The sequence below is a fragment of the Amblyomma mixtum genome, chromosome 2 (genome assembly GCF_055824585.1).
Source record: "Amblyomma mixtum isolate Tamu chromosome 2, ASM5582458v1, whole genome shotgun sequence".
Taxonomy (NCBI): domain Eukaryota; kingdom Metazoa; phylum Arthropoda; class Arachnida; order Ixodida; family Ixodidae; genus Amblyomma; species Amblyomma mixtum.
In genome coordinates this window covers 128,722,165-128,739,838 of record NC_143013.1, presented here as the reverse complement: position 1 = coordinate 128,739,838, position 17,674 = coordinate 128,722,165, and the positions used below count along the sequence as shown (strand labels likewise).

At 42.9% G+C, this 17,674-nt stretch overlaps 1 pseudogene; it reads left to right on the top strand.

Moving 5' to 3' along the window:
* Positions 1-2,419: 2,419 nt before the first annotated feature.
* LOC149360854 (uncharacterized) lies at positions 2,420-8,048 on the top strand (annotated as a pseudogene).
* The last annotated feature ends 9,626 nt before the right edge of the window (positions 8,049-17,674 follow it).

Sequence of the window (17,674 nt, the reverse complement as noted above, 5' to 3'; positions counted from 1 at the left end):
AATGTGGTAGCTTTACTCCCTCGGAGGAGTGCCTGTACTCTATTGCAGGAGTAGTACAGTACTCCTTGAGTAGGTGTTGGATCACTCTTTGTCCAGAGGGAGTAATTTTATTCTGGAAAAAGGAGTGGAATATGGGACAAGCGAATACTCCTTCAAAGTGTGTTCTGGGCACTCCTCTGCACTCCTTTAGTTCTAAGAGTGTAGAATTCATTATGCAGCCTAACTGCGGATCATTACCTAGTGCAACAATACACATTGACGAATATGTCTCGTCTACAAAGATGAGAATTTTTTTGGGACAGGCCCGTCTTTCATAACCGTTTGACAGTGGTATACATGCACATTAGTGTTGCCTAGTTCGCAAACTTAAGTAGCTAGCAGTCGCCTTTGCTAAACAGAAAAATGGCAGCACGTACACTGATATGGTCCAGTCACACTAAGGGTTCAGGGGGTGAGCAGGTTGTCAAGGATTTTTCATAAAATGACCAAACAGCATCCCCAATTTGCATGAAGCAAAACGCAAGGGAACATGTCAATGAAAAAGGGATCTAACAGTTTCACCGGGAGGAAAGGAGTGCAGTGACCTTCCAATGCATGCATTCAAGGTTGATGGCCCAGCACAGAAAAAGAACACAGACCACAAATCCTGGAAAGAGAAAAAGATCCCAAGCCTGGGAAGACCGCCTGAGTAACCCAGAAAGGTCAACAAAGTTTACTACTACTACTACGACTATTATGATACATTTCCAGTACAATTATTGAACCGGATCATGCCCTTCCAGCTACAAAATGCCATTTGGAGCTTTATTATTGAAACACAAATTACGTCCAGCTGCTTAATTTATACCTCCATTTACCTTCAACTGAATTAATGCACAATTTCTAGGTTTTCGTCACAGGTACAAATTTGAGCTAGAAGATGTGAATGGGTAGACGTGTGAAGACGCTGGCCAGGCCTTACATTTTCATCTGGAAAAATGACCATGAAACAATTACGTGACTTCTCCTTCAGGAAAAATAGTTCACTGCTGTATAACTACAAGCAGCATGTGAAAGAGGCAGTCGAAAGCAGGCACACAGAGGCAACCAGATGCCATGAGACAAAGCATGTTGCGATCTTATCACACAAACAGTGCCACACAAGGCATATTGCACCCTGAAGAACAGATGTTGTAAGCCAATTCCTTGTTGCAACAAGGAATTGGCTTACATCACTTCACATGTGACATAAGTTTTGATTTTCACAGCCCTTTTCACACTATCTTCTTACTTCTTTGTGTTATGTTTTTGTATATATACCCTTCCGTCTTACAATAAACCCAGTTGATAGTCAGCGCTTGTCTTGTTGTTGTCCCGCCTTTTTTGCGCTGTTCACCAGTATGAATGCATACCAACTCGCCCAGATCTCAGCCTTACTGAAGAGAGATTGCACACAAACGGGTCATGGATGGATCCCGCACAGACTTCGAGTGAGCTGGAACCTTCACCGGCAGGAACAACACACCTGTAAATAAAATGTACAAGAATCATACATGTATGTTTTTCGTGCGCCCTAAGAGAGATGATTTCTTTCACCCTCCTACGGTCATTTCCACGTGACTGCTGTGTAACTGATGATGCAACACTGTTATGAAAATATTACCTTGAATAGCAAAATTACTTGTGTGCTTCACTAATAACGCTTAAGCCAGGGTATGGTTTTTCTTTCAGAGTTTCACGCAATTTTTTTTCCACACTTAAGGAAACGACGCCTTCCACCTGATTTCACCTATGCTGCCTATCACATTCATCAACACCAAAAACAAAGCAATCGACCAACGTACTAGCATGCTAGACTTTTGTTTTCTCAACTTGAGCCGTGTGCAAAAACTGAAAACAGTATGATGAAAAAAGCAACGCGAAATGCCGAATAAAAATTTCGGATTCGCAGCATGCATGCAGAAGGAATGAGAATGACGCTACACACACACACACAGATGTCTCGTCGAGAAGCCCGACACGTTCCTGGAGTTTGTTGCTCGGTCGCGCGAACATCTGTCGTGTCATCTGCTCATCACGCGCGCAAAGCCCATCCGTTCTGCCACGTGTCACAGCTGGCGATCGCCCCTCAGAGCTCGACAGGTCGGCACTGCTTCTCGCCGCAATGCATCCTTGCATAACCACCACACCATACGCCTCGTCAGGTGATTGCACAGACGAGCTGTCTAGTCAGAGACAGCTCGAAAGCATCGCGGTGACCTCGAAAGTCGCTCACCTTTCCCACTTCTAGGGCTTAACAAACTACGAATGAATGCAAGGAGCAGCAAATCGCAGCGCCGGCACCGCCATTCGAGCAATTTTCGCGCTTCACTAACCGCACGGAGGGATGATTTCTCACTGCGAGCGAAGGGTTTGCAACGGGAGAGCAATTAGCGCCCCCATGCGGCTGTACGCTTAAGCTTTCACTATTAGCGCTCTCAAGGGTTGCTTATTTCAGATGTGCTCTTATAACGCCATACCATTACATTGTACAATCAAAACAAGACTTTTGTGAGCTTAGTTTGTCTTGAAATAAATACCCGTTAAAGTGCGGCTACCTAACACCGTATAAATCAACATTTCACTAACTCATTTGCATGATTCGGGTACCTTTCGCCGGGCGAAATGATGGCGGCGAATTTCAGCCGTTTTTTGCAATGGCGGCAAAACGTAAACGTGATGAAACGTAACTCTGACATCACTCCAACATGTGTGCCTATCACGTGATTTACGTGATATTGTTCCAACCAATCAGATTTTAGGAAGTTGCCATTTCCGGTGTGCAGCTATTTTCTCCAAATTGGCAAGTCGAGCGCAAGTGCTCTCGCGCGGACCACTTGCAGCTTCTTTTCCCTTCACAATCACATGTATGTACCAGCCGGGCGCCAAGAATAGCGCTACGAAAATGCAATTTCAATGCCACGTCAAATCGACGTCACCGCGAAAAGTGCTGCTGTAACCGAGCCTGATTGACACGCCCATTGACGGCGATTGACACTTCTGACAGCCAATCAGAGAGGCAATATGGCGCCGACAGGCGAATGTGAATATCGAGAATCGGGCCCCTGGATAAAAACGGACTGCAGCGGCCTGCGCCTTTCAGTGGGCGTGGGAACAGCGTCATCATGCGGCTGCTTCAGGGCATACGTTTCTTCATGCAGATAACGGCAATCCTTCACCTCAGCGCGGGACCTATGGCACCGGCTGATGCCATTCCGGCTGTGCCTGTGACTGTCGACATTCAAGTTGGCAGCGTGGAAAACGGAAAGCTCTGGCAACCCTACTACACTACGGCTCCATCGTACAAGTTCTCCGCATCGTCCACGACATCACCTTTCCACCTGGATAAAAACGGACTGCAGCGGCCTGCGCCTTTCAGTGGGCGTGAAAACAGCGTCATCATGCGACTGCTTCAGGGCATGCGTTTCTTCATGCAGGTTGGTAATAACTTTCATTCATTTCATTTCATTTTATTTTATTTCGGACAAGAATACATGGTGTCCGCGGGGAGAGGCTAAAGGAGACTGTAGTGTCTCCTGACGAGGCCTAACACCCGCTTTACACGTCGGTGCAGATGGTGCAGAGTGACATATCAGTGAAAACAGTGGTACATAAAACACAGTGGGACCGGAATTCAACATAAGCAATTACACAAACACTGATCAGGCAGAAAATAATACTCAAGAAGTCATCAACAATGAGCGATAGTAATTGGAGTAGAAAAGAAAAACACATTCGCACAGAACAAGAAAGAACAGTACAGAACAGTAGGTGTAAAAAGAATGCAGCAGGTATGCATAAGAAAATTTCACACGGGGGTGTTCAAAAGATTGCTCATTTTCTTCTTAAATTGATGAATGGTGACACTCTCCTGGGCACAAGCAATTAGTGTTGGATATTTGTTGCATAAAACTGTTATTTGGTGATCCGTAGTCTGGGTTCCGTAATTAGTGCGAGGCCTAGAAGCAATCAAGGAAATTGTGCGCAAGTTATGTGGGATTTCTCTATTCAAATAAGAACGTGAAAATGATTCAAAGTCATATTTTATTCTTTGGTAGATTAGGTGTGCTAAGTAGTGCTTATAGCATAGAAAAAACGGTAACACCTTACAAGAGGTAAACATGTCATTGGTACTAGCAGGATAACTACCCAATATGCGCAAGGCTCTTTTTTGCAGAGAGAACAACCTATCTGAGTCAGTTTTATTACATGTTCCCCACATTAAGATACTATACACAATATGGGAATGAATAAGAGAAAAATATAGCTGTTTTTTTACATGGAATGGAAGAAGATAACGAAGTCGTTGAATTAACCCAACTGATCTTGATATTCGTATCCGCAGACTGTTGATGTGATCAGTCCAGCCCAAGTCACTGCGGAAACGAACTCCTAGGAACTTATGAAAATTCACCTGTTAAATTTCTGTGCTATTAAAATATAGTCGGATATTATGATCAAGAGGCTTATTTTTGGCACGGAAAAGCACATATTTAGTTTTTTTATGTTTAGTTCAAGCTCATTGGCATCAAGCCATGTTCTCAGTTCATTGAGCCAGGTATTGGATTGATATTCAAGCATGCTAAGGTTGGGACCAGAAAAGAAGACATTAGTGTCATCAGCGTAGAGGACCATATTTGAAGTTGAATGTATATTTACAATATCATTAATATATAAAATGAAAAGTAGAGGGCCGAGGATAGACCCTTGTGGTACACAGAATTTTATTACGCCCGTGTCGGATTTAAGCTCCTGTAGCCACGTAGACTGCCTCCGTCATGTAAGATAGCTTTACAACTATTTGTGTGCAATACCGCGAATTCCATATTTTTCTAGTTTTAATAATAAGATACCGTGTTTAATTGAATCGAAAGCTTTGCGAAAGTCTAGAAATATTCCAATGGTGAAAAGCTTTTGTTCGAAGTTAGAAAGAAGGCGATCTTTTATGTCCAGTAGAGCAGTCTGTGTGGATTTACCAGCCTGGAATCCATACTGTTCTTTGCATATTACGTTTTTTTTTATCAAGGAAGTTTTGTAATCTTTTATGTACCACACGTTCTGCGATCTTGGAAAACAGTGGCAATATTGAGATAGGGCGATAGTTGCTCATATCAATTTTGTCGCCTCCCTTGTAGATTACTGTAACTCGAGCTGATTTCATCTTATCAGGGAAAATACCAGTCAGGATCATCCTGTTGCATATATGCGTTAAAGGTGGAATGATGCTTCTGATAGAGGCTTTTACTGGCACCGTACTTATATCGTCATCACCTGGAGAACATTTATTTTTAAGGGAATTAACGATAACTACGATTTCTTCTTCAGACGCGGGGGTCAGAAATCAGCTATTCCATGTTTGCTAAGAAATCGAGCAATCGAGGGGAGCGTACTTGGGCCTTTATTGTTCTTACTATATATTAATGACATCGTCGACACAACTGTTCCGGGCGTTGAGATTCGATTGTTTGCGGATGACTGCTTGCTGTACAGAGATATTACATGTTCAAATAACCAGATTGACCTAAACACTTCTCTAACTAACATCCTTACCTGGTGCCAGAAATGGGATATGGCTTTAAACAAAGAAAAAACTAACTTCCTTCGCGTGACACGTAAAAAAAATATTTTTGAGCACAGGTACCATCTCGGACAAACACCACTAAAGGAAGTTTCCAGTTTTAAATACCTGGGTGTAACATTAACTAACAATCTGTCCTGGAATTCACATGTGGAAAATATCTGTTCGTCCGCCTTTCGCAAACTCTATTTTTTAAGAAATAAACTTTCCAAAGCTCCCCCTCAGGTTAAACTTCTCGCGTTTAACTCAGTAATCAGGCCTAAGCTCGAATATGCATGCGTGGTGTGGGATCCTTATACTAATACTAATATTAAGAAAATTGAAAGAATCCAAAGAAAAGCCATAAGATTTATTTATTCTAAATTTTCACCTTTTGATTCTTCGTCTGAGCTAATGAAATCTAACCGTATCCAACCTCTTGAGGTAAGAAGAAAAAATATTCGACGAGAATTTCTTTCCTTGCTCATAAATAACAAACTGGCTCTTGATCCTGCACCCTATTTATCGTTTTTAGCTACAGGCATCACACGTCACCATCATCCCGGTTCACTTACCCCGTACTTTGCTAGAACTGACACTTTTAAATTTTCCTTTTTCCCGCGTACCATCAGTGAGTGGAATTCTCTGACATGATAAAATGTAAGCGCATAGTCATCCTGCATGCCTTTTTTATTTTTATTTTTAGTTTTTCTTTCTATTTTACTTGTTATTTCTTTTTATTTTACTTGTTACCCGTGTATCTGTGTTATCTTGTACTTCTTGGATCTGTAAGTTGATCTGCAGTATGAAATAAATAAAACAAAATAAAAAATAAATATGTGCCTGCTGCTGTTCCCACGCCCGGGAGTGCTGTTGATTTTGCTCGCCCAGTGCTTGGATGTTTCTAGTCAACTGCTTTTGTTGTCGGGGGACGTGAGCTTAACCCGGGCCCTGGGTCGGGCTCTGGCGCTGCCACACGGTCCAAAGACAGCGCTGTTGATAATTCTCTGCAGAAACAACTCAATGACGTGTTGACTCTGTTAGAAGGTGTTAATTCAAGGACCGCTAAAATAGAGTTAGAGCAATCACACTTAATAGCCTCTATTAATGAAATGAAACTAAATCAAGAATCTATGATTTGGAATATTGCCGATATTGACGCGAGACTGTCGGCAGTGGAATCTAAATCATCCGCCACTGATGCGGCCCACGGGGAATTGCGGATTTTGCGTGAGCTAGCCGATCAGCTTGTCAATGAAAATAGCAAGTTACGTCTTGGACAGGCAGAGCTGGAAGACCGGCAGCGCAGGGAAAATCTTCTGTTCTTCGGCGTACCCGACAGTTTGTCCGAAACGTGGGATGAAACGAAGTAAAAGTTATTGAACCTTGTTTCAGGCTGCTTTGATCCTGTTCTTACGAATGACATGTTTGAACGAGCACACATGATTGGTGTGTTCTCAGACGAAAAGAATCGTCCGATTGTTGTGAAGTTCCGGTCATTCAAAACAGAACAACAAATCCTAGTGCAGTCTGCTAAACTTAAAGATAAAAAGCTCACTGTAAGTGAAGATTATTCTTTGCAGACACGTGTCGCTAGAAAGAAGCTTGTGCAGATCGCGAAGGATGCTGACTTTAAGTATAAGCTGAGGTATAACAAACTGTGTGGTAACAACAAATGCTACGGCTATGACCCTATTCAAGATAGCGTTTTCGAGCTAGCTGGCCCAGTGGGATCTTCAGTGGCCCATTGTCGCGCTGCTTCTGGCTCGCCACACGCTTCGCCATAGAGGTGCGGGAGGGGCAGGGGACGTGCGACTGGAGATAAGACAGCGCTTTCAATTCTTTTCACAAACATAAGAAGCATGATACCAAAGCGGGAAGATCTAAACTCTGTCATCGACTCATGTGATGCCGATGTTGTATTGCTGACAGAAACGTGGCTCTCTGCAAAGATAGAGAACAAGGAACTGTTTGATTGCGAGAAGCGCTACAATGTTTATCGTTCTGATAGAGGTCACGGAAGTGGAGGAGGTGTTTTAATAGCCATCGCCGATAATATTTTGTCTTCACCGATTAGTCTTTCTAGCACTTTAGAGTTGGTTTGGGTGGAACTTCGTGTTCATTTCAGGAAACTCATTCTGGTCATATGCTACCGTCCCCCGTCTTCGTGTGCAACTTTCGTTGAAGATTTGCATGATGCTCTTAACATGATCTCAGTACGTTATCCGGGTGCGGCAATCCTTCTTGCTGGTGACTTCAATTATCCCAGTATCGTGTGGGCTAATACGTCGCCGTATCCTCGCCCCTTTTCTACCGAATGCAATAACTTTTTGCGAACCTGTTTGGACTTTAACCTTTCGGAGCTAGTTACTAAGCCAACTCGAATCACGCCATCATCTTCCAATGTTTTAGACCTTGTGCTAATCAACGCGCCGGACCTTATCCCTTCAATCTCGTAGTTAACTGGTCTTAGTGATCACTCCTTGCTTCATTTCGATGTAAAAATTAATATTCCCAATCGCCGGAACATATTCAAGTCAATTAGAGATTACAAGCGGGCGGACTATAATGCTATTAATCGTGAATTAGCTCTTTTCGTAAACAATTATTTACCAGATTTTCCACAGCGTTCTGTCCACACTAACTGGGAAATGTTTAGGGACACTGTCGAACGTCTCACTAATACATTTGTGCCGCTAAGAATTTTGCGGTGTAATAGCCAATCACCGTGGTTTAAGAACGTTTTAAAAAGGCTATCCAATAAGAAAAAACGTTTGTTTCGCTCGGCGAAATCGTCGAATTCGCAACAGCGATCGGACTGTTACATTTCTGCGGCCGCTGAGTACCAATTAGCTCTGAAAAATGCTAAGGACAACTTCTTTAACAGTACTTTGCCTGCTTTGCTGATTAATAACCCTAGACAGTTTTGGAACACTGAACAAGAAAGATAGTTCGTCAATACTACTTACACCTTCTGACGGCGTTGCATTTTCACCTAATGAATGCGCTAGTGTTCTTAACAGTGTTTTTGTTGCTGCTTTTTCTGGCAATGTTTCCCTTATCAATCAGGAGTGTGCGGTCTTGGATGCTTTTCCCATGGATCCAATTCTTTTTGACACAACTCGCATCCTGAGGATAATTGAAAACCTTAAGATTTCTTCCTCCTGTGGCGTCGATAACATTAATTCGAAATTTCTGGTTAACACAAAGATGTACAGTTCAATGATCCTCACCAAACTGTTTGACCAGTTTCTGGAAACAGGCTGTATTCCTTATGACTGGAAGGTTGGGAGGGGGTGATTCCGCTACATTAGTCTGGCGATAAACATTGCCCTGATAACTTTCGCCCTGTGTCGCTCACCAGCATTCCATGTAAAATCATGGAACATGCCATCTACTCTCATCTTGCCAGCTTTTTAGAATCCAATTGCTTTTTCACTAATGCCCAACACGGCTTCCGTAAATCATTTTCATGCGAAACTCAACTCATATGTTTCACAAATGACTTCATTGCATTCTGGATCGTGGGTCCAATGCTGATTCTATATTTATGGATTTTTCTAAAGCATTTCACAAGGTTTCACACGAGCTTCTTTTTCTTAAACTAAACAGCCTTAACATTGATTCCACAGTGCTTCCATGGTTGCATTGTTTTCTTTCAAACCGAAGTCAGTTCGTAACAGCAAATAACGTCAATTCAGATTCCTCTGCTGTTTGCTCTGGCGTGCCTCAGGGGTCCGTTCTTGGGCCCCTCTTTCTCATCTATATAAACGACTTACCAACTAATATATCGTCTTCCATTTGTCTTTTTGCCGATGATTGTGTTATTTACCGCGAAATTAATGATGATAATGGTGTATGTGTTCTTCAGTCAGATATTAACAAGGTACTGGATTGGTGTAGCCTGTGGAATATGAAGCTAAACATTACTAAATGCAAGCATTTGCCCATTTCTAGTCTATCTAATACACCCTCTACCTACTGCATTAATGGCATCACTCTTGAAACTGTGGCGTCTTATAAATATCTGGGTGTTCACGTCTCTCCTAACCTGTCTTGGAAAAGTCATGTTGACTACGTTACAAATAACGCCAATCGCACGCTTGTATACCTTCGCAGAAATTTTTCATGTGCACTGAGTTCATTAAAACTATTACTTTACAAAACATTGGTCCGCTCTAAATTGGAATATGCTTGCTTCATCGGTGTGGAACCCTGGGGTCGAATCTCTCGTTTCTGACTTAGAATCCATTCAAAACCGCGGTTGTCGCTTCATACTTTCCAACTATCATCGTACTAGTAGTGTAACTGCCATGAAAGCTAACCTTTCCCTGCAGCTCCTTTCCCACCGCAGGTCAATAGCTTCATTATGTACTTTTCACAAAATTTATCATAATCCTTATCTTAAAGAGAAGTTACTAAAAAGCCCACGCTATATTTCAGCACGCATTGATCACCGTCACAAAGTTTGGATCCCTCCTTGTCGTACAAGATGTTTTCACGATTCATTCATACCCAGAACTTGTGTCAGCTGGAATCACCTTCCCCACAATATTGCTGTAATTACTGATACTGCCGCATTTCGTAACGCTGTTATTAATTTTATATAAGTATGTGTCTATAACTTTGTTAATTTATTAGCTGCTGTTTTCTTTTGTGTTTTGTTTTTGTAATGCTGCCTTTTGTTAATTCTGTTATTGATTTTATACCAGTGTGTGCTGTAACTATATTCAATTTTTCTAGCTGATTTTTTTTGTTTTTTTGTACTTGCGTGTTATTCCCACTCCCCTCTGTAACGCCTAACGGCCCTGAGGGTAAATAAATAAATAAGTAAATAAATAAGAGACTGTTCATGCTTTTCCGTGTATATCTTCCCTTTGTTTAGCCATATCCCGAGGAATTTTTAATCGTCTCCTCGGGGTGTTTCGTGGCCTTGTATTGTAAGTCCTTGATCAGTTGTATCGTTGAAAATCACACCTGAGCTAGCTGTGCTAAAACTGAAACCTAGAGCGTCTCCATCTCCACATCAATTAACCAGAGTTTGAAAAATCGTCCTGGCTATCTGCCAACAGTACAATGTCGTCCGCATACATTAAAATAGAGAGCCGCTGCTCAATAAATCATCATCATCAGCCTGACTATGCCCACTGCAGGGCCCACTGAATTGCCTTTCCCATGTCTCTCAAATTATCCCTGTCCTACGCCAGTAGCGGCCACTGTATTCCCGCAAATTTCTTAACCTCATCTACCCACATAACTTTCTGCCGCCCCCTGCTACGTTTGCCTTCTCTTGGAATCCACTCCGTTACCCTTAAAGGGACCATGCAAAGAATTAAAGTCGCTTGTAAATGTTAGAAGTGATGCTCAGAAGCATTGACACCAAGTATGAGTTTTCGAAACTGAGCCGGCAATTTATTATGAATTTTTAAAAATCGTTTTTTTTTAAATTCGCGGGCCGTTTGGTGTCTTCGTAGGGAGCCATTTTTAAAACAAAATCGGGAAAACAGACGTCACTAGACACATGACGTCGGCAGGCCACCACACGCTGTCATTCGCTCGAGCCGCGGCAGCTACGACGTCACGGGCACACTTCCGGTAGCGGTGAAAATCGTCTGCTCGAGCCGCCGCGCGACCCCCTCGGGCAAGCGCGAGCCAGGGCATTGCCTTCACGCAAATGGTTTCAATTTACCTCTGCCGCCTCTTTATGTCGCCAGTTCGGGAGCCAAGAAAGCGCAGAGACCGGAGAGACGCTGCCGACGCACGCTGCTCCTTGGGAGTGCGACAACCGGAAGTCGTAAACCGAACGTCAGCGAATGACGTATTCATGGGCGGAGCAGAGTTGTTTTCTTAATTTTTATGGTGCCCCGTGCGTACGAGTTGAGGGGGGAGAGGAGGAGCGTTATTTCTAATCGTCTATAACTTCGTTGTTATTGGTGCGAGCTCAAAAATTCTTGCGCTGGGGTGACGAGTGATGGATTGCCTATCTTTACGTAATCTCAATTAATTTACTGCATAGTCCCTTTAAGGACCAGCGGTTATCTTGCCTTCGAATTATATGCCCTGCCCAAGCCCACTTCTTCCTCTTGATTTCAACTAGGATATCATTAAAGGGATACTGAGGCGGTTTTCGAATCAGCTAATTTTAGGGTTTTGAAGTAGTGTCATTGCTGATCACGTCTGCTAAATTATTTTTTCGATTTTGGCTAAAACAGTGGCGCAATCACCAATTAAAAACGCGATGTTCAAATCTCCCGCGCCCCTCGCGAGCGTAGGAGAGAAGAACAGCGGAGAGGAAAACCTCGTCCATGTCGGCCAACGCGACGTCACGTTGAGGAGCCGGGAATACTTCGGCGCACCCGAGCGAGCTTTCAGCGCGCGTTGTTTCTCGTGCTGCGTGCGTTGTGACGTACAAAGCGTGTCAGCCGACCTTGAGAATCAGATTCAACACGAGGCACAGTCTATTTATTTATTTTTTATTTTTTTCAAGATACCCCTAAAGGCCCTCTTCACGAGGGTATTACATAGGTGGTGGTAAAAATTTCAACTTGAATACATGGAAGGAACATTAACATGAGTAACAGGGCAAATAAAAAGAAGCAAGAAAAGAGCAATAACTGGTAGTAAGCAAGAATCGAAATGTGGCGGAACAACAAGACACAAAATAAACAAAAAAACAAGAAAAGAAAACACAAAGTTAAAAACAACGGAATAAACAAAACGAAAAGCAAAACTCGAACACATTGTGGTGAGCAGAACAGAACTAGAAGAAAACTACACATGGCTTTGATTTTTTAAAAGTTCATGAAATGATGTCGCATTCGTTTCAGTTGCGATTGTGTAAGGGAGCCGGTTCCAATCAATAATGGTTTTGGGTATGAATGATTTAGCATAACATGAAGTGCGACATGTGATGCGTTTGATTTTGAAAGGATGGTCACGGCGTGGAAACACTGCTGAGGGTAAGTGAAAGAAATCGTCGTGAAGCAACGGATGATGGTAAATTTTGTGAAAAAGAGTTAAGCGAGCCAGTTTACGACGGTGGGAAAGGCTGTCAAGTCCAGCGCGAGCTTTTAAAGCCGTGACGCTAGTAAAACGTGAGTAATCAGAATATATGAAACGAGCAGCACGGTTTTGCAGGGATTCTATGTTATCTTTAATGTAGGCTTGATCTGAGTCCCATATGGCGGAAGCGTACTCAATTTTAGGTCGAATTAATGTAATATAAGCAAGTTTACGCACATGCGCCGGAGCATGTCGAAGGTTACGTTTTAAAAGGCCAAGAGAACGGTTAGCAGCTGCCTGAAGTTAATATGATAGTTCCAGGTTAAGTCTGATTGAAGGTGAACTCCTAGATACTTGTAAGTTGAAGTTGTCTCAACTGTTATGTCATTAAGAGAGTATGCGGTTGGTATGCGATAAGAATTTCTAGTAAAGTTGTTGTGGTTGTGTTGTATTGGGGTTAATGGCGCAGAAGCAGCTAAGGCTATAATGCGCCAAGCTCAAGGTATAGGATATTTCTTTTATGCAGATTTGTGCTGTTATGTGAAAAAATGGTGTACAGGGTATAAAGTTTCTTGTACCGAGTAATAAGAGAGAAAATAAATTTTAGATCTACAAGTAAAAACTTTTAAGGAGGCCGGGTAACCTCATCAGCGGTCCTTAGCTGGGCAAGGAAATTGAGGTTCCCAGCCAATCAAATAAAGACCTCAGACTTCTTCTCGAGGATGAGAACAAGGCTGAAGTGTATTATATAAAAAGCGAAACAGTGGATTAAAATTTACAGTTTCTCAAGAAGACCTGCTTCTTTTAAAAAGCTAAAAACACAAGACGGGTTAACAATGGCATTTTCACATAAGAGCAACGCAGGGTGTAAAGGAATGCATTCTTTATAAAACTTAATAAAGTGTTTCTTCCTTAGTTTTCCGAGGTATGAACATGACAGTAAAATATGATTTATTGTGAGCTCGCCTCCACAGCTTTCACAGAGTGGTTTGTCTTGTTTCGTTAGTAAGAAATTATGTGTAATGTGTGTGTGACCAATGCGGAGACGACATGAAATTATTTCCATAAAGCGTTCCTGGTGCCTGCAGGTCTTCCATTCACCCAAGACGGGCTTTACCAAGTGCAGCTTGTTGTTAACCTCGTTGTCTCATGAAGCTTGTCATTTCCCTCTAAGTTTATTTTGAACCAACCTCATGCAGTCCCTATGCGGTATGATTACTTGTTTTATTTCATGATTGCGGGCAAATGCAGCACATGCATCAGCTCTCGTTTCCGCTGATTCCGACGTGACTAGGAACCCAGCAGAACTTTATTGTACGTTCTTGTGTGTGAGCTTTTATCGTATTGTGTATTATGTTTCCTATTATGGGTTCGACTGCATTCTTGGGGTTTATTGCTCTAATTACGCTGAGGGAGTCAGTGTAGATAACACGGTTCTTTATGTTTTTCTTGATTATGTGATCTACTGCTACAGCAATGGCGAAGCATTCTGCTGTGAATATTGAAGCGCACTGGGGCAGCCTGACTACTTTCTCCCATTTACCTTGTACTATCGAACTCCCTACATATAGTGCTGTTTTAGAACCGTCCGTGTAGAAATCTGCATAATTCCTGTATTTTTCTTGTATTGGATTTAGGGTCATAAGCAACAACTGACCCCAAGTGTTAATAGAATCAGCTCAGTTTGTAAGGATTGTCGGTCACAGTCATTTCTAATGGTTCGATACACAACACAGTCGTCAGCAAACAGTCTAATTTGTGAAGAAATACAATTTGGCAAGTCATTAATAAATATTAGAAAGAGCAGGGGACCAAGCACACTCCCCTGAGGCACACCAGATGTAACATGGGCCATTGTAGAGTTAAAACCATTAACAGAAGTGAACTGAGCGCGAGATGAAAGAAAGTCTTTAATCCATGCTAGTACCTGAGGATGAATATTAAGGTGCGATAGCTTGAGAAGTAGTCTATGGTGGGGAACCCGATCAAATGCTTTTGAAAAATCTAAAAACAACGCATCGACTTGAATTCCGACATCTAAAGAAGTAAATAAGTCGTTAGTAAATCCGGCGAGCTGAGTGTCGCAAGAAAATCCCTTGCGAAAACCGTGCTGATATTTAAATATGATGTTCTGATCTTCAAGATAATGAATGATCTGAGTGTGTATGACATGTTCAAGGACCTTAGAGAAAGTGCGAGTCAATGATGTGGGTCTATAGTTTAGAGGATCAGAGCGGACGCCAAATTTGAAAATTGGAATTACTTTGGCTATACGCCAGTCGTGCGGGATGGAGCCAGAAGATAAAGACTGAGAAAAAAGTACAGACAAGACTTGGAAAATACTGTGAGATATGTTTTTTAGTATTTTGTTGTTAAAGCCCAGTGGATCCGCGCTTGTGGTAATTTTAAGATTACTTAACAAAGTAAGGATACCATCTTCCCTGATGACTATTGGGGCATTGAATAATCTCGAAATGGGTTGAGAACTGGAGAGGTGGTGATGACTTCTTGAGTGAAAACAGATGAAAAGGCATTGTTGAAGAGCTGAGCAGAATGGACATCGTCCAGCTGGTCACCATCAGAACTTGTCAAAAAAGATTTGGCACGCGAATGAGGGTTAATTACTCTCCAAAACCTACGGGTGTTATTAGATAGCATGGTAGGCAAAACGTCATTATAAAACTGGGGACGGGTAGTTTTAAGCATTTTTTGGTAGTTTTTATCACTTCGTATTTTTCCCATGTGTTTAATTGGTTGTTAGCAACTGCTTGCCTATACAAACGTTTCTTCTTATTATTAGCTCTTCGCAGCCGCCCACTGAACCAGGGCGCACTTTTGCTGCACTTAATTGTGATAACCGGTATGTGTTTTGTAATGAGGTTAATTAGAGTAGTTTTAAACACTATCCAGTTCTGTTCAATGGAACGGAATGTAGATTCAGCCAAGAACCGCCCAGAGAAAGAGGTTAATTCATGGTTCATTTGGTCAAAATTAGCTCTGCTATAACACCTGATCATCTTGGTGGTAGTTTTTCTTTCGATAATTCTGCAATTGATGCACCCAGTAATAATGTCATGGTCAGAAAGACCATTAACGTGAAATATTTTAGAACAAGCATCGGGATTATTGGTTAGAATCAAGTCAAGAATGTTTTCAGTGGTACCTGATGATCGCGTGGGCTTTGTAATGAGCTGAGTTAGGTGAAAATCAAGACACATCTGTAAGAAAGCGTGCGCATCCTTATCACTTGGAGGAACAGATAGTGTTTCCCAATTGATGCCTGGGAAATTAAAGTCGCCAAAGGACAAAAGTCTCCGGACCACGTGTTCCTCTAACGAAGCCGATAGCTCTGCTATTAGTCAGCGGCTGGAGACCACACTTGTGGAGGTAAAAGGTTAAATTTTTGTTCTTTCTTGTGAACAAGTGCGGTCTCCAGCCGCTGTCTAATAGTAGAGCTATTAGCTTCGTTTGAGGAACACGTGGTTCGGAGACTTTTGTCCCCGGCTGTACTACTCTGCATTCGTGTCCATGAACAAATACGGCCGAGGCTGTGTCGTCTTCTACTCTTTTTCGCAAGATGATAAGCTCGCAGCGCAAGCGCTCGCTGCTGTGACGAAGAATTCAAGCTGACCAAAGCAAGTCTACTCTGCTCGAAACACTTTCGTAAGAGCGCCTACATGCGGAGCTTGTCCCTGATGGGACCTCTGGAGATTTGTGTCGAAAAGGCGCGGCTGAACCATGACACAGTTCCTTCGATTTTCTCGCGCATGAGAGGCGTGTCACCATTCCGAAGAAGCGCCTCTTTTAAAGGTAGAAACATGCTCACTTAGCCCCTAAAGAAACCTTATAGAGGCTCAAACATGTGTTGCCCTTCTCAGCTTAGGTGCGGCCAGACCACCCGAGGCGTGCTCAGCAAGGCTCGGTTAGTGATTTTATACTCGGTTCGACGTGTCCAAGCAAGCAAGCAAGCAACCAGGCAAGCAGAGCAAAGCACAATAAAGCAAAGCAAGCAAGCATCGAAGCTCTTCATATTCGGCATCTCGTTTAATCGTAGCTAAGCGATTAAAATTAAAGCGTTCGATGTTGATTTCGAATCCAAATTTATGAGAGAAATGAATGCCAACCGAGTTTTTGCAAAAAAACACCGCAACCTTAGTCGATTTCTTCGTCAAGTTGTGGCAGCGGGCGAGTTGCAGCTAGTTTGGTTTTTAAATACACATATAGTCGGCAACTACTTCACTGGACCTAAACTGCAAATCTAGGAAGGGCGAACGTTTCCCAGGCAGCGATTAATATTTTCTGGCATCTGCTGAACGCGCCACGAGTGAAGCAGCAGCCTTGTGCGCGTATTTGGCTTGGTTTCCAGCGCACAATGATTGCGTCACTATCCTGTGGTCACATGCCTCGCAGTGCTTGGCCACTGCGCTGCGCTAATTTTGACATCAACTTTGTGCTCCTTCATCGTTTCCTTGAAATACTTTCTTGCCCCAACCTGCAACACCGGGTACTGAGAACAGGATTTTTTGTACACAGTGCTTTGGGCCTTTTATTTAGGATGACGCTCTTCCGGGCGAGCCAGGAGGCGTCTGGTGGTGGTAATTGACTTGAGTATTGGTCGCAGCCCTTCCTTTCCGAGAATACGAGCCGAGGTTGTGCTGGTGCCTTTTACGCATGGTCTGCATCGCGTCTTTGACGCTGGCGTATGCTTGTGTCTTTTTGGCTTCAGGCGATACGTGGAATGAGCAAACTGTAGTATCCTTTTCTTCGGAGGTCAGAAAAAAAAATAGTCGCCGTATCCGCTTTTACAACGACACTGAAAGCTGCGATCTGCACTCAACGCAGGGCCGGATCCGCATCGGCAGCTTCTCCAGTCCTCAAAGTGACGTCACGACCTCTCTTGACCAATCACGGGCGGCGGCGCGCCGCGCGGCGCGCCCCGCGGCACGGGCCGCACATTTCGGCTAAAAAAGGCAATTCGCGCTTGTTTTTGCCTTATTTGGATGTGATATTCCAGTATGTGGCATGAAAAACTACAGGACGCCGCTGCCAGCCTTATTTTCAAAAAAAGTGCTTCAGTCTTCCTTTGAGGCGAAAATT